At 39.0% G+C, this 21206-nt stretch overlaps 1 protein-coding gene across 2 annotated transcripts in view; it reads left to right on the top strand.

The window, feature by feature from the left end:
* The first annotated feature begins 973 nt into the window (after nt 1-973).
* The window catches only part of gulp1a (GULP PTB domain containing engulfment adaptor 1a), a 136980-nt gene continuing 116747 nt past the window's right edge, over nt 974-21206 (top strand). The window contains exon 1 of one of the 2 annotated variants that reach the window (XM_084724233.1): nt 974-1140. The gene's annotated coding sequence lies outside the window, so the exon portion shown is untranslated. The remainder of the gene's footprint in view (nt 1141-21206) is intronic. The other variant, XM_084724235.1, reaches the window with a different exon arrangement.

The raw sequence follows: 21206 nt of genomic DNA, 5'->3' as shown, positions 1-21206 counted from the left end.
TTAAAATCTAAAACAGTTCATAGATTAGGGTCTAATCACCCTATGGCAGAGGTGGGCAATTATTTTTCATGGGGGGTCACATGGGAAGATGATCAGGCTGCTGTGGGACAGACATGAATGATGTAAGGTCCAAATAATGGCCAAATCTCTAATAATGGATTGGTCTATACAGGGGCATTCTAATGTTGGTCACCCTTTCTGAACTGCCATGTGATGAATTGTGGGCTAAATTTTGTCCAAAACCTGATGCTTTACAGTGGACCATGCATGCTGCAAACAGGTCGCAACAACAGCAGCAAAAGTAGAAGAACAACATAAACAACATGGATTTACAACACAAATGAATAATAATAATAACAATAATAATAATAATGATAATTATAATAATAATGTTTTCTAATAATAAAAAAATGTTCTTTTTAAGATATTTTAATAGACCAATTTTAAGTGTTTATATATATATATATACATATATTCCATATTATTTAAAATAATTAGAATCCACATTTTATTTTCTGTATGTACTAAGTGAGAGACAGACTCTTTGTATTAGTTCAAGTGAGACAAAATACGTCAAATGACTGCAGAGGACATATATGATGGGGGTCCTCGGTATGTTACTTAAAGACAGCCTCTGCCTCTGTCTAAACAGGCAAAGAGGCTGCCTGCCCCGTAACTTTCTTTAGCAGGGCAAAGATTTGTGTGTCAATGAGATTTACTTACTCTTTTTTTAAGTCTTCATGGAAATGTATGCATTATGTCGACTCAATTCAGATTTTTTTCTTCTCCTTATTAAAAAAAATGAAAGTACCCATTGTCGTGAAAGGGTAGCCTCTAATGTGGTCCCTGCCTCCCCGATTCTTTCCGCTCGCGTCTGGTCTCTCCCCTCCTCTTCCATGTATTATTCAAGTTGCGACCACAGAGCTCCGCCGGTTGAGACCGAGTGCTTGTTGACGTCAGCAAACTTCTCCAGCAGCTGTAGAGGCGGCGAGCTGAGGAGGAGGAGGAGGAGGAGGAGGAGGAGAGGGAATGAAGACTGCTGGATGTGGAGCTCTGGCTGTCTGTGGAGCGCTGAGGACCGTGTACCTGCTTTTTTTCTTGCTACGGGACCGTTCGGACTTCTTCTTCTTCTTCTTCAGTGTGAGTAAAGGCGTTAGTCTTTTTCTTTCCTGCTCGAGTGTGTGTGTGTGTGTGTGTGTGTGTGTGCAGAGTTAGCTGTGGACTTTCTCGGCTTTCTTTTGTGTAACGGTGCAGCCGTGCTCACCCGAGCGATGTGTTGTCTGCCGAAGTTGACATCGCTGCTGTGTGGAACTTAGCGGAGTGTTTACATGTTGTATGAAGTTAGCAAACATGCTACATTTGTGTTTCCGTGTTGAAAACACTCCTGACCTAACGGGAAACTTTGTTGCGCAAGTCCGTGCAAGGTGGTCGAGTACGTCCGTTCCTCGATCTTTCTTGGTCGAAAATCTTTTTCTTTTTTTTCCAGTTGTCACTTTTAAGCAAAAACACGGTGAATATTTGGGTGCTATCTCCTCATTTTGACCTCGTTGTTGTCAGTCGTCTCTTTTTTAGCGTTTCGTGTCTAAAACTAGCGCTGTCATTTTTATTTTGCTGACGTTTAAGGTATTTTTAATCAGTGATGGAGGTGCAATAAGATATATCTACTTCTTACACTGTCTACATCGAGAAAGCACTTCAAAAACATCTATTTTCAGATGTGACCAAATATAAAATGTCCTCTGAGGCACTATTTCGGAGTTTTGCTCATTTTCTGTGTATATCTGTAGCCTTCATTTGGATTTTGCACGCGTGTGTCGCTTTTATTATGTTCTCAGACGGAGCATACTGAGATGAGTGACACTCAACCTTCACAATGAACAATGATCTACAAATGGCATTTACCTTTCATCCTCACTTGTCAGATATTCTGCCCACGCTGTTATTTTCCATTGTGTGCTGTGACTGTGAGATATTAACAACTTAAAGGGATAGTTCACCCAAAAATGAAAATTCAGCCATTATCTACTCACCCTCCTGTCGATTGAAGGTTGGATTTTATTCATTTTTTTTAGTCCCCAAAACACTGCTGGTATTTAACAGGTAAACCTCCAAAACAATTTGAGTGACTGGTGACCAGTTTTCAAGCAAAAATAAAAAACAAAAATCACACAATGCTTCCATATATCTCATTTGGTATAACCCAAGTCTCCTAAAGCCATTTCATTTACACCATGATTTTTAGCTAAAATTCTCACCGTAGATCCTTAGCTTGGTGCATGGCAAGTGAACAGCATGTTGGGAGACTTGGATTACTCCAGATAAGCAGTATAGATGCATTTAATGTTTTTTTTGGCTGTTTTTTTATGTTCTCAAACCATTCACTTCAATTGTTTGTTTCTGCAATGCTGCTTTCCTGTGAAACTGCAGTAGTGTTTTATAGACTAAAAAACTAAATCCGACCTTAAATCAGCATAAGGACTAATATGAATATGAGTAGATAATGACTGAATCTTCATGTTTGGGTGAACTATCCCTTTAATGATGGAGATACAATAAGAAATATCTACTTCTTAGACTGACATAAATGAGAAAGCACAACTCAGGTGGAGTTGCTTCACATCAGAAACATCTATTTTTAGGCAGTGACCAAATATAAAATGTCTTCTCAGGCACTGTTTCAGACTTTAGCTTATTTTCTGAATGAAGTCTTCATGTGGAACGTGCATGCGTGTGTGGCGCTTTTATTATTTTCTCTGAGGGAGTATACTAAGATGAGTGACACTCAACTTTTACAATGAACAAGGATCTACAAATGACATTAGGGCTGCACAGTTTATCTCAATCACAATAAAATCACAATATGGCCAAGAGTAATATCTGAAGTGTAAATTACATTTTTTTGGAAAAGGAAAAAATGTACGAGAAAATGGCATCACAATAATGCACTGTAATGCTACTAAAAATCTTGTTCTCTGATGAAAGAAAACATGTTTATTTGGTACAGACCTCAAACAATATCACATCATCACATAGTTTTTTTTTAGTGAATATGAAAATCGTATTACAAAACTGATCATTTCCACAAATTGTATCACAATTTCAGCAAAAATAATCACAACTTTTTTACCAAATCATGCAGTCTTAGCTGGCATTTATCTTTCATACTTACTCGTCAGATATTCTGCCCATATTATTGTTTTCCATCATGTTCCATCTGCGACTGTGAGATATTAATAACTTAAAATACCGGATGCACCCATTATTACCTCGAGGATGGATAAGCATCTTACTACTTCTAGTTTCTGTCTTACACTTCTCATTTCATGGCTGAGGACTCACCATTTTCTGTGGTTGTGAAATAGAGGCTTTTGCAGACTTGTTGTAGTCAGCGATAACCGTTATTTCACAAATGCTCATTTCAAATTTCCAGCCTGCCTTTTTAACAGGTTGATGGTGTAACCTCCACAGAACGAGCTCTGGATGTTTTGTAGCCGCTGGTAGCAGTAATTGAATAGCTGCTCTGCAAGTGGCTCATATGGTATGCTGTGAAAATCAGCATGAATTAGCCTTGAGGCTTTGACAAATTGCAATTCAGGACAGCAGTTTTTCATACTCCAAGTAGTCTGCCAGGACTATAACAAGGTGGTCATGGAGATCTGATTTCAATCAGAGTTAAATAAAGGTCGTTTAAATTAAATGACAGTAGTTATTAAACAGTCTTGGGCCCCTCCTTGAGTTTTACTGTGCTTGATGAGTTTTCTTCCCACCATAAAGCATTAGAATGTGGTTGAAATACATCAGCAGTGTGATATTGACTTTTTTGTAAACAAGTCTGCTGTCATTTTGGTCCAGATGCCATCAATCCAGGTGCATTTGAAAGATTGTGCACCTGCTGCTTCATTGTAGAGCTGAACAGTGCTCCAGATACTAAAACTGGGAATTGCTGGCAATGTTTTAACGCTGGGAATGCTCAAGAAGCAGTAAAAATATCTCCTGCCAAATTCCTGTAAGTCACCATTGTTTGAGAATAATAATAAACACAAACAGCACAGGTTTAGATTTCACAGTATGCTGTTGCAGTGGTGCAGATACTAGTGGAAAGGGACATATTTTTGGTCCATTTAAGGTCCCTCTGGTATCAGTCGCAATATTGTGTTTTGTTGTAACGTACTGATTCTCAAAAACACTGTGTGTGATATCATGATATGTGCAAAGATTGGTGGCAGTGGTTCATTCTATATTATGTTTAAACCCTTGACCACTAGGTAGCAGTGTTGTTATCTAGCTTCACTGTTCTGATTGCATAAAAAAGTAAGCTTTTTCAGCTCAAATATAATGTGCGTGGCATTTTGTTCTGTATAGGATGACAGTTTGCCTAAAATCAGATTAAAAAACAGCAATATTTCACCTTGCTTACAGTACTGCAGTATATTGCAATATATTTAATCGGGACCTCTAGTCTAGAGCTGCAACTATTTTCATAGTTGATCATTTTCTCGATTAATCCATTACTGGTTGTTTGCCTATAAAATATCAGAAAATGGTGAAAAGTGTTCATCAGTATTTTCCAAAGCGATGTCCTGAAATATGTTGTTTAGCCAACAACCCTGAAAATAATCTCAGAAAAAACTCAAACAGATTAAGTGATCATCAGAAAAGTTGGCGATTAATTTAGTAATTGTTCAACAATTGATTAAGTGCTGCAGCTCTAGTAACCTCTGTATCATGATATGTGTCATATTGCAAGATTCTTGACATACACAGCCCCAGTGTAAGATGATTGTTAACCCTTTGAACTTCAGTTTTGTCTTTATTAATTCACAGGCTTTTGGCATTGTGAAAAAAGGTCTTTGCTAAACATGTCAAATATTGTTATTTTCAGCCATCATTTAGTTTGTTAATGGCACTTGATATATTCTGGGATTGTCCACAGTTTGAAATTATTTGGATTGTTTTTTGCTTCTGAAGATTTTCAATACATGATTAATCTGTATTGAATGGAGCAGAGTTTCAGTGATCAAGGGATTTAAGAACCATTTTTGATGGGGCATTCTGTGCTTTAGTGTTGCCAAATTGTGCTAATATTGTATGTACAATTCAGAGCAGGAATTTCACTGTGCTCCCGACGGCTGTGGCTACTGTGCCCTCTCACTTTGGCCTTATGCCCCACAAAAAAATTGTATGCCCTGTGGTGACAGTGGCCTTGATGCACCACCTGCACTGCTCCAGCTGATTTCACCGTTTTCAGCTCAGCCTCTTTCTTGTCAATATGGTCTTTTGTTGAGATTCTGATGCAACATCAAGTGAAAGGCTGCACAGATAACCAGTGGTGGGTTAGATTTTAAGCCTGCAGTGTTTCCCCTAGCCTTTTTGCTCTGGCAGGGGTCCCTGGGCTGGAATGAGCGTGGACCCTCTCGCCAAAGGACCCCATTGCCGCGTGCTCTCTCTCTCCTGTTAAAAGTCATTGTAGCTCACCCATTATTCTGATCGCTTAGTTTCTCTCTCTTCTTACAATCAATTTAAAGAGTAATCCAGCCAGATCAAATGAAAATGCATTAAAAGGAATAAAATGACAGTTTTCTTAATGAATTGATATACTGATCCATAGTGAAAACTTAGATAAGGAGATATTCTGTGCCATTTGAAATAAATATAAACTGCAGACTGAAACTGTTCAAAAGATTTTAAAAGTGTCATAATCAACTGGAAGTGCTCGTCGCCATCCACAGTATGATACCAGTGATTTTTGTTAAAGTGAGATTATCAGTTGGAAACAGTGTTAACTTTTGTAATTAAAAGGCCCATCCGAAGTTACCGTGGCCCACCCAAAATTAAAATCCTGGCGCCGTGCTGCCATCCATCCATCCATCCATCCATCCATCCATCCATCATCCATCCATCCACATTAATCAATGGACTCACCAAGTTCGCTCTTGTACAGCCATGCGGAGTATCTACAGTCTGACAGCCATGCTGGATCAAAGCCAGACTGACGGTGGTGACCCGTCTGCAGCTTTTTACTGCGTGCTTCGGTTGGAGGGCTGAACAGGTGTGTTTGGGTCTAGTTGTGGTGACGTTAACAGGGGCAGGAGATTAACAAGTGCTGTGGTTGGGGCTGGGAGAGATGCTCTCATTTTGGCTAACACTGGCTGCAGAGCTACCTGTGCTCCCCGCCTCACCATGTATGGTTCGTTTAAAAAAATGCCGATATTTTTGCGAACATTTGGGGAACCTCCAGTCGTCCATTTACAATTTTTGTTTGTTTGTTGGTGTTTTTTTACCTTAACGATCTGAAACTCTCTCTCCTCCGCTCTCTGAGTGTGGGTGGGTGTGTCTGTTCCAGTGCATCGGTGTGTGCTGTGAGAGAGGAGCGAGGGGGGTGACCCGCCCGGAGAAATGCGTTGTAATGAATGTAATGAAACAATAGTAACGCATCCGACTCTGAAATTGCACAAATTAGAGTTAGCTTTTTTATTTGATAAAAAGAACACAAGTTATAGGTCCTTTTAAAATATAAATTAAACAATGGAATTAAAAAAAAATCTACAGCTTGAATTTCTGTGTGGGCGTCACGTTGGCAGGGCGGGGGCGTCTGTTGGGAGGGCGGGGCGCTCTGCCAAATACACTATAGGGGAAACACTGGCCTGGTATAGACTGCTGGAAAACTGTGTTGTCTAAGTGTGATGACTCGCAGAATGACAGCAGAAAGAGAGAAATCTAATGGTACTCTACAGTTTATCCATTTCTCTACAATTTACTGGCCAGCATCACATTTCTGATTCTGTACCAATCAAATTCACACACATGCTATGCTCGATGGTCACCTCATGCACGCAGCGACACAGACAGTAACATCGCTGGTCACAGACACACACACACACACTCAGATGCTTGCTTGCATGAAGTCGGCATTATTGATAGATTCCAAGAACAGGACAAAGAGAAGACAGACGATATACAAAAAGCTGAGCAGCTGACAGTGTCTTCCAACAATGGTAAACTTCCTACCCCCTCAGGCTAATGTTAGCCAGCAGCAGACAGTTAAAATCTCACCTCCTGTTCTGGCTCAAGAATAAACAACCCTCAAACATTTTCTCATCCAGACTCATTTAGCTTCTGCTTCTGTTTTTCTCACCGCAAGGCTTTACTACAACAAACTGTTGCACCATACTTGTCTTCTACCTGCTACCACATGAGATCACGTGAAATCATGTTCACTCTGAGATCTTGTGCGATCATGCTCCCTCTGGTACATATTCTTAATACAATAATAATATAATAATAATAATAAGGTCTGGCTGTAACCTAGAACACTTCTGCAGAAAATGTAAAAGTTATTTGCCAGTGTTTTATTATGAACCTTGAATTTAATTTTCCATTAAAGAAATGTTAGAAAAAAGTTTGTATATTCTGTCAATTCTAGTTCTTAAAAAGACTAAAAATCTGAATCTTTTAATGTACAAACATGTACAAACAGGATTACTTTTGATTTTGATTTCATCAGAGTACTGCAAAGAACAAGAGAGTAGGTTGTGAGTCCACGTGTGTTCTTATATTTGACCACATTATGACCTGGAGGACAGGAGGTGCACAGTGTATCTGTATGTCTTTGACAGACATGTGTACACAGATTCTGGCTTAAAGTGACATGTAGTAGGAATTCTCCCAGGAAATTGGTTATTGGAGGTGTTGAACACAATCAGTCACCTGCTGAGCTGAATCAGACACATACTGACACGTCTTGTTATCAGTGTTGGTACTGGATGATGCTTTGAATAAGAGCCTCTCTCATTAATTACTGTGGCCTTTGCCATGTGATGTAGTGTCTGTTATTTTTCCTGAAGCTTAATAAGTGTATTATTTAGAGCAAAAACCAGTAGTCGATTAATGAATCTGTTTCGATAATATTTCAATCATTTTTCAAGCAACAAATAGTGAAAAAAGCCATAAATTCTGTAGGTTTAATTTGTGAGATTCAAGGATTTGCTGACATTTTAAACAGTTATTCCCTTCATTGAAAATTTAATTATTAATTAATCATAATTAATAGATCCATTCTGATATTAATTTCTGCAGACACAACTGGAGGTTATTTCAGGCAAGGCAGGGTACGTCCACTATAAGATGCTGCAGGAAATTTTGTGTTACACACCTGGATGAAGTGTGCTCCTACAAGGGAGAGGGGTTGAACATGATTGTTCAAAGGCTATTATGGTGTGTTTATTTGTGCTGGACTGTCACAGTGCAGTACACATAACCGCACACAGACTACAAGGTATGTAGATTAGATTAATCTCTGTGGTTCAAGGTTGCTGTTTGTACTTTCAGGTATGTGCCTGTCTTGCGTTAGCTTTTAGCTAATAGGAGTCGTGTAAAGTTACCATTGATGAAAACAACATTTCCTGATTTTGCTGCTTCGTAATAATATACATCATTCAGTGGCTTGTCTAAATACGAGCCCTTCCTCAGTAAATAGACACCTTCAAGCAGCTGTAAACTCTGTACTGTACTGAGCTGCAGCACTGAGTCAAACTGAGTCAAGCAGCAGATGAAAAAAAGAGCAGAAGAGGTGACAAGCCTTAACTGCTGAAAATGGATGAAAATAGTGTGCCCATCCGAGTGTCTTGTTAACATTCCTGCCGATTGGAGCTGGAGACGATAAGTACCAGCGTCATCTGCAGAGTCATTTGACCTGGGACTGAATGCCGATTGTCCCCTTTGCCTTTGACGAAAAGATGTGAGCAGGCGGTGGTGGGTTTTTTTGTCTTGTGTAAAAGGGGCTCAAGGGTGAAGGGAAGAATTGATTCTTAAATGTATTGCAATTCTCTCTTGAAAGATTATGAACTGATGCAGAAAAGTCAGTAATTGGGAATATAAAACCCAATTCGCTAATGTAATGTAATGTAATAATTGGCTGTATGTTCCTTACTGCTGTGAAATGTAACAGACATAAACATGTGCCATGTTTTCACATTCATCTTTTGAGTTTTGATGAAGATGGCTGCACATGCTCAAATGTCAGTCTGACCATCTTAACATTTAATTGCGTCAAGATGCATTGATAATAATTTTCTAATCTGATCGTACCCCTCAGAATTGGAATCCAATCGTGAGGTGAGAGATTCCCACCCCCTAGTGATTACAATAATGAAGTTCACACTAGGGTTGGATGATGAATGGATGATGCTGTCGTCCATTGCAGATGGCTGACAGTCATGGATCACTGAGCCTTCTACCATCCTAACATCACGTAATTTAAAAGCCTTCCATATTTCAGGTAGTGTGTCCCCTCAGAGTCACAAGGCAGGAGTTTAGTTCCATTTTTGACATGTGGGAGAGTAAATAAAAAGAAGCTGCTGCTGATGATTATTTTCCGCTTCCTATTATTTTTTAGGAGAACCCAAACCAGTTACATTAATTGGCAGCTGGGTTTATTTTCTGCAGGTGACTGTTAGTGTGTTTCTTTCAGTCATGCTGCTGTTATTTGTTGGAAGTTGCCATTGTAGCAATGGTGCAGTGTCTGGCGAGCAAGTTGGCTTTCTGCTGTGGGGCACCCCCCCACCCACAAAACCCCAGTAATATCATAATCCATCTGTGATGTATCACTGTGGACATCATTATGAGCAATTTTGGTAGACATTGACTAACTCTGCTTCACACAGTGATGGATGATATCTGAGAAATTACTTTATTTCAGCACATTAGGTAGGTAGTTAAGAAAATCAGCCTTTTGCTACGGTAATGTTGACAGCTCTCATGTTTACCACTCACTGACTGCCTTCAGACGGCTCAGCAGACACTTCATCTATCAGTGCTAGATCACACAGTGACTGATAACATCATTACTATCAGTCCATGCTCCCCGTTCCTCACTGTCACCAAAAACTCTATTACAACAAGCCCATCTTTCCACCCAGAGCTGCTTGTTGTCAGATTGCTGGAAAGCTTAAGTGACTTCAGCCTCATACCTGGAAACATCAAACAGCTTTTCATCCACCAGGACTATTGCCGCTGTTACCTCTGGAATCAAAACTGAGCAGGAAGATTACGTGGCTGCTTATTGCTGGCTCAGTTTTCTTATCATCATCATGTCTGTGTCAAAACAAAATCCTTCTTATAGGTTAAAACCACACCAGTGACTCGCCTAAGTCAAGATAATTGATATTTTTGTCTTGCTTGGCTAAGGTGTTGACTCCCACAAATGTCAAAGCCTTCTGTCTCGCCATCTCTGTGATGGAATTAATCCTCTCAGCATTTATTATACATCTCAATTAATCATGGGCTTTTGCAAATGAGACAGCTGAGGGAGCCTTGGGTCTGTGCATGTAACTGCCTGTTTTCCATACACGTGCCTCACTTCTTTTGTCTTGTTCTTTCTTGGAGGAGACTGGTTTTGTCTCGTTAAATAGAGGCTCCTTTCTAGTGCTAATGGATCCTCTTTGTTGCACATATCATGTGCCACTCTCAAAGTATGTTAAGACACGTAAAGAGAAAAAAAATAATTAAAATAGCCACTGGCGCTTAAAAAGGTATATTTTACATCCAGTGCTTTGATGTTTGAGATGAGAATAACACTTCAGGGCCACTTTCTTCTTTCTTTCAAAACACTCACACAGCAAACTTAAAAGATATTGTAGTAATGCATGATGGCTGAACATTTTTTTAAGCATTACTGGACAGTTGATTCAGTTCTATTTCAATAGACTGTACAATGCAGTGTGTAGCTGTATAAATGAATCTAAACACTTTTATTTATTGACCTAACATTTAGTTTGAATTCTTTTGACAAACAGACAAAGCACACAAGACCTGAAACATAGTCTATTAGTTGGGATGTACTGACACCAAGTCCCAGTCCAATAATAGTACTATACTTTTTGCTAAATTTCCAACACTTTATACCTCCCAGTGTGGAACTAATTGGATATATATAAAGTTGGCAAAGTTGGCAGCCCAATATGACTAAATGAATGTATACTAACAGATAGCAGAAACACTGAATTTTGCAATAACACTGCAAAGAAAAAAAAAAAACTCCCATCATTGACTCATCATTATGAAGTTAGAGTCGATTGCACAGTGAGATATATAATAATACCATCCACATTTAGATTGGTTCCCAATAAGCCTAACTTTTACTGTGTAATTCTTTCAGGCACAATATTCCCTGAGAAAATGATGTCTCCATTAAAGACTAAATGAATGAATGAAGTCACGCTTTTTCTCTTGATGTTTTACTCTCCCCTCCACTCCGATGCTGTTTGCATGAAACTATAGAGGTTACTCAAACTATGTTACTGCTGTGCAGTGCACATCAGTACACTAACTTATGCCTGTTCCCAAATTAAATTCTGTATTTGTGTGATCGGTGCACCTCTGTCTATATTTAGTTGATCAACATAAACTGATTTTGAAATTATTTTGATAATTGACCAAAAATCCCAACATTAACTAGAGCAACCTTCTAAATTGTGTCATGCTTTTTTTTGTTCATGTAATTGTTAACTGAATATCTTCGGGTTTTGGTCCATAAGTTGGATAAAACAAGCTGTTTAAAGTTGTCATCTTCAGCTTTAGGAAATTTTAATCTTTTCTTTATTTCCTGAGATTTGATGGAGCAAATTAAATAAAATATTAGTTTAGACCCTGAAGTAGTTCAGCATAGTCTTAATTTAGTCTAGTTTTTGAGATGGGCAAGATACAGGGACTTCTGCTGTGTTTTCATGGGCTAACTGTACATTTACTGCCACTCAACAACTTTATTGTGCAACCATGTACACCATGTTGATGGAAAAATTGATCAGGAATATTCAGGAAAACTGTATATTGTTTGGCTGCTCCTTTGCTGCTGGACGCTTTGAAATGCGTGTAAAATATGAAGCCCACATAGATGGACGCTTCTATGTGGTGTGAACGCTGTCGTCACAAGAGCGTGACGCTGACTTGACATTTGCAGTCTAGTCAAGGGGTCAGTCACGGACAAAGTATTGGACAAAGCACACCCCCATGGAAGGTGCGACGGCTCTATCAAAGTAAGTGAAGTGTTTTCTGTAGTCCTTTAAAAACTGGTAGGCCTGTTATCTCAATACAAGGTTGATGTCCACTTATAGAAAATGGGAATGCATAAAATATACCTGAAGACAAGATAAAGTGATGCTGTGTCATGGGCGTTTTCTTGTCTGGACAGACTGTTTACAGCAGTTGGACCTCCTCCTTTAAAAAGCCAAATGAGTCAAAGGTAAATAAATCTGCCGAATAAGTGAATGGAACAAGGCGCTGGTCCTAATGAAAACTTTCAGGTTGATAAATGAACCGCCTTATTGGCCTTGCTCCTTGGATGCCACATTACGGACCAGGATGGAAATGGCTTTTCTGTAAAATACTCCCGATAGTTGTGGTTAAAGTGTACAGGATCAGCATATACTTCCTCAGTAATTAAATACCACTCCAGCAGTGTTTCCGATATGTTTTTAGAGTTTTGATCCAATTGATTTCTTCACAGTTCCTGCTTCCTAAAATATTCAGTCAGTCTCATTGAAAGGAATTTGAAAGGTTGCTGTGAATATGGTCAAAGTTGAAATATGCTGGGTGGCAAACTGAATCCTCAAGGGTAGTGCTGACACAAAGGTAGACAGCAGCCTTGGGGGAAGTGCGGATGTGTTTTGCCATTGATCAGGTGTCCAAGCCTTCACAGACATATGCTTGATAGAGAGTGTCTTCAATGTGTAATGTGGGGGAACTCACTTGTTTACATAGATTTGAACAAAGCTGTTAGTTACACATATTGATTTTCTGAAATCAAACTGTCAGAGCAGTCTTCTAATCACGGACTGATGCACAGTTATATTAATCTAAGTTTGAAAGGCAATCTATGAATGATTTATTTAACACACTGCATCTGACCTTACAGTGTTAATATTTTTAAGTAATGTATTGGTGTACAAAAAGATACTAAGCCATTTTATTTGTAAGATGTTTGAGCATGGCCTCTGTGGCCTGTTGCCAAACCCCCCCTGGGATTTTACTGTGGTTATACTTATGAACTATGTTGACACAAGGAATCACTTTCCATGCGTTTTGTTGTTGTTCTCTGTGAGTGGAGGGAAAAGGCTGGCAAACATCATTAAGCTGAAACAACGTCTGAACCCATTACCAGCTTTGCTTGCATCTTGTCACCCTCCATGTACACACAAGTTGAGACATGCATGCCAGATACACAACAATGCCACAATGAATAAACCTTATTGCAGGAGAATAGCAGTTGAATTGTGCCTGCAGTTTTTTTCATGGATTTGTAAAGCACGTCTGCATGCAGTGTTAATTCACTTGTATGGTCTTCCTTGTGCGGTGATATTGATAATATGGCTGCACAATTAATTGAAATATAATTGAAACTGCAATATGGCCAAGTGTATTATCCAAGAATAAAAAGGTGTGGGGGGTCAGGGAGGGATAGAGCCACTGCACGAAGGCCATAGAGCGAAGCAAAATTAAATGAACATGATTTATGTAGGGTAAATAAACAAATGAGTTTGCTGATGCTGTAATGCTCACCTTTATTTCACTACAGTTCAGCTGCTTCCCCAGTTACTGTGAATGATCGATAATAACTGTGGGGTGGTGGGGGAGCGTGAACTTCTTCGGCTTTGGCGTGTCAGAAACCTATATGGGCCTGGTCACACATGCGCAATGTTGCTTCCTTTCTTTGTGTCGAGTTCAACTTTGGTGAGTTTTTAGAGGGTGGAGTCACAGCCTTAACCAATAGGAAAGAAGTGTGTGTCATTGGCCACTGCTCTTAATTCATGTTGATATGTTTAGCCTATCTTATGAAATAATGGTAAGAAAACAAAACACCTAATACAGTCTTTTGGCTAGACCACAGAAAAATGGGGCATGTAGTTGCTGGAGTTGCACTGAGTGAATGAATAAGTTTCAGCATTGGTCTGTCAAGTGATAGAGTTTCTCCATTGGCCCTTGATTATTCATGTAACTAACAGTTAGTGAAGAGCGCTATCTGTTATCATATTCTCTCAAACACCAGGAGGCATACAAACAAAACATTCAGGGAAGCAAAAAGAAGCAAAAAGTAAATGAATGTTGTCATTTTAATCAATGCATCCTTTTTTAGAACTGTCAAAAATAGACAAATGCCATCATTTATTGATTTATTTTTTTAAACCAAAGTGACAAAAGTCAGTATTCTTTACCAGAAGACTCTGATGATGTAGATGGTGCCATTTCTGGAGAAATAACAAGCAACTACATGACTGGGATGAAAATTACCTTCCTATTGGTCAAGCGATTGCCCAGTCATTTCACACTTCAACATTGTTAGAATGCAGCTAATGTTACCCGGCCAGTCAGCATCACATATCTGATTCTTTGCCGGTCATATTCACACACATGTTCTGCACGATGGTCACATCATGCATGCAACAGACAAACTGACCATAACGTCACACACACAACAGCGCTGATCACAGACACACACACTTAGACACATGCTTGCATGAAGTCGGTGTTAGTGACCGATTCCAACAACAGGAAAAAGACAAAACAGACTGTCTACAAGGAGACGCAGCAGCTGAGCAAGTAGCAAGCATTGCCAAACAGCAATAAACTTTATAGCTGTTCAGGCTAATGTTAGCCAGCAGCAGTCTGCTAAAATAAAATCTCACCTCCTGTTCTGGCTGAAGAATAAATAACCCATGTTCATGTGTCTCCTCAAACATTTCATTTCACATTCTGCTTCTGTTTTTCTCAATGCAAAGGTTTACTACAGCAAACTGTTGCACCACGTCTGTCTGCTTCCACATGAGATCATGTGAAATCACATCCCATGAAATTCTGCGAGACCTTGAGATCTTAATATAATACTACCATAAGGCCTGGCTGTAACCTGGAGGACTTCTGGAGAATATATGTAAAATAGTATTTAATAAATGTTTTATCATTTTAGTGTTTAATTATGAACATCCAATTTATTTTTACAAGAAAAGTTGCAAAAAGGTTTTTGAATGCTGTCAATTATGGGTCTTGGAAAAACTGAAAATCGGAATCAGCCAAAATTGGAATTGGCAGATTAGACCCTTACAAAAATTGGAATTGGCCAAGAAAATTGGAATCGGTGCATCTCTATTTATTATAGATCTGCCCATTAATATTTGGGCTTATAAGATGTCAGAAAATAATAAAGTTGTGCCCACCACAGGTTCATAGAGCCCATGGTGGTGGTGTCTTCAAATTGCACCTTTTGTATATTCAGTTTTGAATGATATAAAACAAAGAAAGGCATCAGTTAATGTAAGAAAGAAACAAACAACCCAGGAATGTTTGTATCTTACCTTTGTCATAGGAGTACTTGTTTATTGTTGCAGATGGGTTTTCTGATGAATTGGCTGTTTTACTTTGAAATTTCAAACTGGTATTTGGAAGTAATTTAGAATAAAACATGATTCAGCATCTATAATCATTCCCACAGCTCTTTAAATGTTAGTTGCTCAGACAGACAAGAAAAGGTGAATGAATACAAAAAGGTGCTTTTGTATTCCTCACCATCTGTTGTCCATTGACATTTTGGAGGAAATGTCTTTCACTGTCTCTGGGATAGGTCAGATTGATCTCATAAGTAAATTACAACTGAGACAAGGGAAGCCGATGACGACGGAGGAAAATGAGCGGGCGGGCTTGATGAGGAGAAAGCTGCCATCAGCCTCATTATATTATTGCTTTCACACTGTGACTTTAGACTTCCTTTGATTTGAGGCAAATCACAACTGCTGATTTGATTTAATGTGGTCTACATCTTTGGCTCTGTGTGCGGCACCACTTGCTGTGTGCTGTATCTGTCTCTCTCTGTTAGACTTTCATCCCTTTAACATCTGAATCCAGTGCATGGCATTTGTAAAGCTGAAATGCCCTCATCCATTTGCAAATATTTCTATTTATTCTCATTATTCTCATAGCATGTAATTCCGCTGTTCATTTTTTGAAGAGTGCGTGTCTTTGTTGACACTGTGATGTTTAAATTTAGATGAACTTGTGACCATGTTTTTGTGTCATTGAGGGATAGGTCACAGCTGAATGTCAATGAGGATTGCTTGTCATAGCACATTTTGATTAATGAAAGTCTCTCTGCAATGTAATTTCCTGATGAATGTGCGTATGACTTTGTAAGAGATAAGCTAATGGGATGGGAAACATGGCCTCTCACAATTAGCGCTCATAGCCATCAAAATTTGATAGCAATGGCAACTGTAGCTAGACACAGCAGACACGTGGACTGAATGCCAAACTGTTTTGCAGTTTTGAATCATTCCTCACACCTCCGTCCTTTTCTTGACAGTGAGCTCCCATACATGTTCCCAGGACATGACCTTTAATTTGTTGGGGGAATCGAAGTTGTTAAACTCACCACAGGGTGATGCATATTGTTCCTTAGCAGTAAATTTGTATTCCTGCAGTTCTGTGTGCAATCAAGACCCCATGGCAGCTTATTTGACTCACGGCTTACCCATACTATAGTGCAGAATAAGTGCTCCACTCAGACGAGAAAGACCAACGCCACTCTTCCACTTTGCTCAAATATTCAATGAAAACACTTGCTGGCTAAAAAGAAAACACACTGCCAAGTAAGTAAGTAAAAACCATTTAAAATGAAAGGGCTGCACAAAACATATGAAGAACAACTATGATATATCCAGTTAGCATTTAAGCTACCAACATTTTTTTTTTGTCATTACTCAGTTGTCAGCACACACACACAGGACAGTACTCCATCAGAAAGCTAAAGCTTACCCTACAGCTGTAATGAAGTAGGCTACATATAGAAAGTATCCCAGACTCCCATTCTCTTTATTTATGTGGTTTTAGAAGGTTTTAGCACAGGGGTCTGCAACCTTTATTATCAAAGGGGCCATTTTTGGCCAAAAAAGAAAAAAAAGCCTGTCTGGAGCCACAACTATAAAATCCTCTATTTTGCTCTGAGACTTTTCTTTTTTGGGATCTGGCATCCATAGCTAGACTAGGAAGACTCAAGAATAGCCACCAGCCACCAGGAAAAGTAAACAACCTAACTTTGCACAATACTCCAGAATTCAGAAATGTCTTGAAGAAAAGCTAAAATTCTTTTTCATATATGGAGCATATGTGCACATGAGAGTATAAGGATGTCCTAAACTTGTCACAGTACTGTTACAATATTTAAATATTATATTAGGACTTAGAGATATATCACTTATATTTGAGTATGTATTAAGATATAGCAGATAACCATATTCATTCAAGTTTTCAGTGTTTCCTCTGGTAGCTGCTGAGGGGCAGTAACTTCAAAAATCCTGAAAGTATGTAGATCAACTCAGATCGTGGTGTAACAGTTACTGAAAGGCTGTGTGTTGCGTTTGCGGCAACAGAATAGAAATTAAGAAGTACCTGTTTATGTAACGTTACTACTAGTTAGCAGCAGCAATTGTGATTTGGAGGACCTCCAATTTTAGGCTGTTTAATTGTCTTTAGCCTGGCTCATAGCAGCTAACTAGCTAGCTCACTTCCTTAAACGGGAAGGCTTGGCTGGTAACACACAGGTTCAGTGGGTGCATAATTGAAGTCCAATATTTAAGCACCCCACACTGAAAATACTTCACTACAAGTAAAAGTTCTGGATTCTTAAATTTGCTAAGGAAAAAGTTTGTAAGTATTACAGCAAAATTTACTGAAAGTGTTGCAGTGCTCTACTATTATTTCTGGTGTTTTTGGATTAATATTACTGCTGTGTATATATATTGAGATATATAAATATTATATTATATATCACGAAATAGCCTAAAAATATCAACATATATTATTTTCAAGCCATATCACCCAGCCCTTTATCATATCACATATAATTAATCTACTTGTGTTAAAAATGATCCATGCTCTATTTAAAGACTGTTTTGCAGCCATACAGCAGGGGTTATTGCTTACTACCAGAACTGCTGTCCTAGACAGAAGTTGTGCCAAGCGAGGACAGTGTTCGCCCTTAACCCAGCTGTACCTCCACTTTGATTGACTCAGTGTGTGGTAATCAGGCAACTAGAGTATCAAGAACAAGACTGCTGACTGTGTTCAGCTTTCAGAAGTGAAACCAGAGAGTCGCTGTGTTTCTGCCCTCACCTCCATCTAACAGACGGCATCCTCACTGTTGTCTGTGTTCCTCTGCTGGAACTCTGACAAAGTCTGTTGCTGTGTTTTTAGCTGTAATGTGAAACAAACACCTTCTGCTGCTTTTCATGTGAAATGTAGGCCTTAACCAACGCATGCAGCAATATTATCTGTTAAATGCATTAAAAATATGTTGGACGTCATTTAGAAACAGTGTTGCCATCACACATTCAGTTGATCAGCTCTGACAGGTTTATTTTTCAACTTTAAACAGTCTAACATCCTTTCTGATTTGCTGTTTAAGTCAGATGGCATAGTATAAAAAGTGAGAAAATCTGCATATGGAGGACGTGGGGAGGATGGATGGGTCGAACAAACACAGGACTTTCACCCGTAAGATCGGGGTCATGTCCTGTGTGAAACATTGACTTCTTTTTAACTAGTAACTTACATAACTTTCGTACATAACATACATTAACTTACTTTAACTTTCTTAAACTACATCATGTCCATTAACTTAGATAGCTAATTTACTTTTTTTTAATAATCTTTTCCTGAAGCTAACCAAGTAGTTTTGGCATTGTGTTTAGTTATGCTCCTGCAAAACTGACATGACAGGGGTACATAACAGCATCATAGTTTGAAGTGTTGGGCCACTGACCAAGTTGCTGTGTTTGATGAGTTGGGAGTTATTTTTAACATGTTGACTCATAAATCATCAGTGTGGAAGATGAATAAAGGGCACTTGTAATGTGGATGTCCAGTCTCCTGCTCGCAGTGCCTACATGTACCAGGATGCATTGCACGTAAGCCTCTGAAACCAGCTCTCATGTAGCCATATCTCACTGTCCTAGCCTATAGCTTTTAGTTGATCCGCCATAGCATAGTGTTAGATGACAGAAATACTCATTAGCACATCCTCTGGCTACCCAGGGGCAGAGACTAGTAATCCAAGCTGATAAAGCCTGTGGTTCTTCCTTAACATGAACAACATCACTGTGACATCTCTGGATGCAGTAAGAACATCAAATTTTACACCAGAAGAACTCACCTTTCTCTGTCTGTATATCACACTGAAAAATTTACTGCTTCAATTAAATATGAATCAACTAGAGATGCAGTGATTGGAATTTTCTTGGTCCATTCCAATCTCTGATATTTTGAAAGTCTGACCTGCAGATTCTGATTTAGAATAACTATAATTGGCACAATACACTAACATTTTAGTAACATTCCTTTAATGGAAAATTAAATTGTATGTTCATGATAAAAGACAGACTATTGAACAACTTTTACATTTTCTCCAAAAGTGCTGAGGTTACTGCAAGGCATTATTATATTATGAAGAGTATGTACCAGAGGGAGCATGCATGTAAATCTGACCTTCACAGATCCAGATATGTGACACTGATCATGGCCTCTCAAACTGATTTTTCAACCGATTTCGGTCTTAGGTTGGTCCATCAGTGCATCCAGATTGGCAACACTCACTGGACACCCACATGAAAAGTGCAGAATTTTTCCTTTAGTTTATATGCCTCATATTGAAACAAAGTGTCTCACAGTTCAAGAGAAAATGAAAGAAGATGATAGAATTCATCACTCATATGTAATTTAAAAGTTTAGAAAAGTACCTCTGAGTAACATTTTACAGAATTAATGTTTTGCGAACAACATTATATTTGATGACCATCTCATCATTATCACCTACCATTATCACCAGCTATATGTTAAAAATCATGTGTATGCCTTGCCTGAAGCATGTGCAAGTCATTCTTCTTTTATAAATATCAGTCTATGTGTGGGAACTGGCTTATGCATGGTGTCTGTGTGTGCACATATTTCAGTTTCCGTTATAGTGTATTTGGGAGGGCGCCCCCGCCCCCCCCAACAGACGCCCCCGCCCTGCCAACAGGACCCCCACCCAGAAATTCAAGTTGTAGATTTTTTTTAAATTCCACTATTTAATTTTTTTTTTAATTAAAAGGGCCTATAACAGGTGTTCTTTTTTATCAAATGAAAAAAGCTAACTCTAATTTGTGCAATTTCAGAGTCGGATGCGTTGCTGTCATTCCATTACATTCATTACAATGCATTTCTCCTCTCCTCTGCGACGGGCGGGTCTCCCCCCTCGCTCCTCATCCATGCACCGGAGCAGACGCACCCACCCACACTCAGAGAGCGGAGGAGAGAGAGTTTCCGACCGTTATGGTAAAAAAACAACAACAAATAAACAAAAATTGTAAATGGAGGTTCCCCAACCGTTTGCCCTGGCAAGCAAAAATATCGGCGTACATGGCGAGGCGGGAAGCACAGGTAGCTCTGCAGCCAGTGTTAGCCAAAATGAGAGCATCTCTCCCAGCCCTGACCACAGCGCTTGCCAATCTCCTGCCCCTGTTAACGTCGCCACGACTAGACCCAAACACACCTGTTCAGCTGTTAACACTGTTTCCAACTGATAATCTCACTTTAACAAAAATCACTGGTATCATACTGTGGATGGCGACTTGCACTTCCAGTTGATTATGACACTTTTAAAATCTTTTGAACAGTTTCAGTCTGCAGTTTATATTTATTTGAGACGGCACAGGATATCTCCTTATCTATGTTTTCACTATGGATCAAGTAGATCAGTATATCAGTTCATTAAGAAAACTGTCATTTTAATGCATTTTCATTTGATCTGTCTGGATTACTCTTTAAATTGATTGTAAGAAGAGAGAGAAACTAAGCGATCAGAATAATGGGTGACTTACAATGACTTTTAACAGGAGAGAGAGCGTGGTGTGATGCGCTGTTCATTCATAAACTTAACTATCTGTGCTGTGAAGGTCATCTGAAGACATCAAGTCAAGCAGCAATATTCAGCTCTACCTCCTGTATCGTCTACATTTTATTGACGTTCTAGTTTTGATGAAAAATGCATCTGCAGGTATAAAATAAAACAATGATAAGCTTTCCTCAGTACACCGATCATCACTTCTGCTGAACAACCGCCATAGTGTGACATGCATGTACAAGTGTAACATATCCATAATCTCAAAAGATCATGCAGGGCAGCGGAA

The sequence above is a fragment of the Lutjanus erythropterus genome, chromosome 8, assembly GCF_056507025.1.
Source record: "Lutjanus erythropterus isolate fLutEry1 chromosome 8, fLutEry1.hap2, whole genome shotgun sequence".
Lineage (NCBI taxonomy): Eukaryota > Metazoa > Chordata > Actinopteri > Lutjaniformes > Lutjanidae > Lutjanus > Lutjanus erythropterus.
Note: the sequence above shows the minus strand (reverse complement) of the source record. Positions and strands in the feature narration are given on the sequence as shown.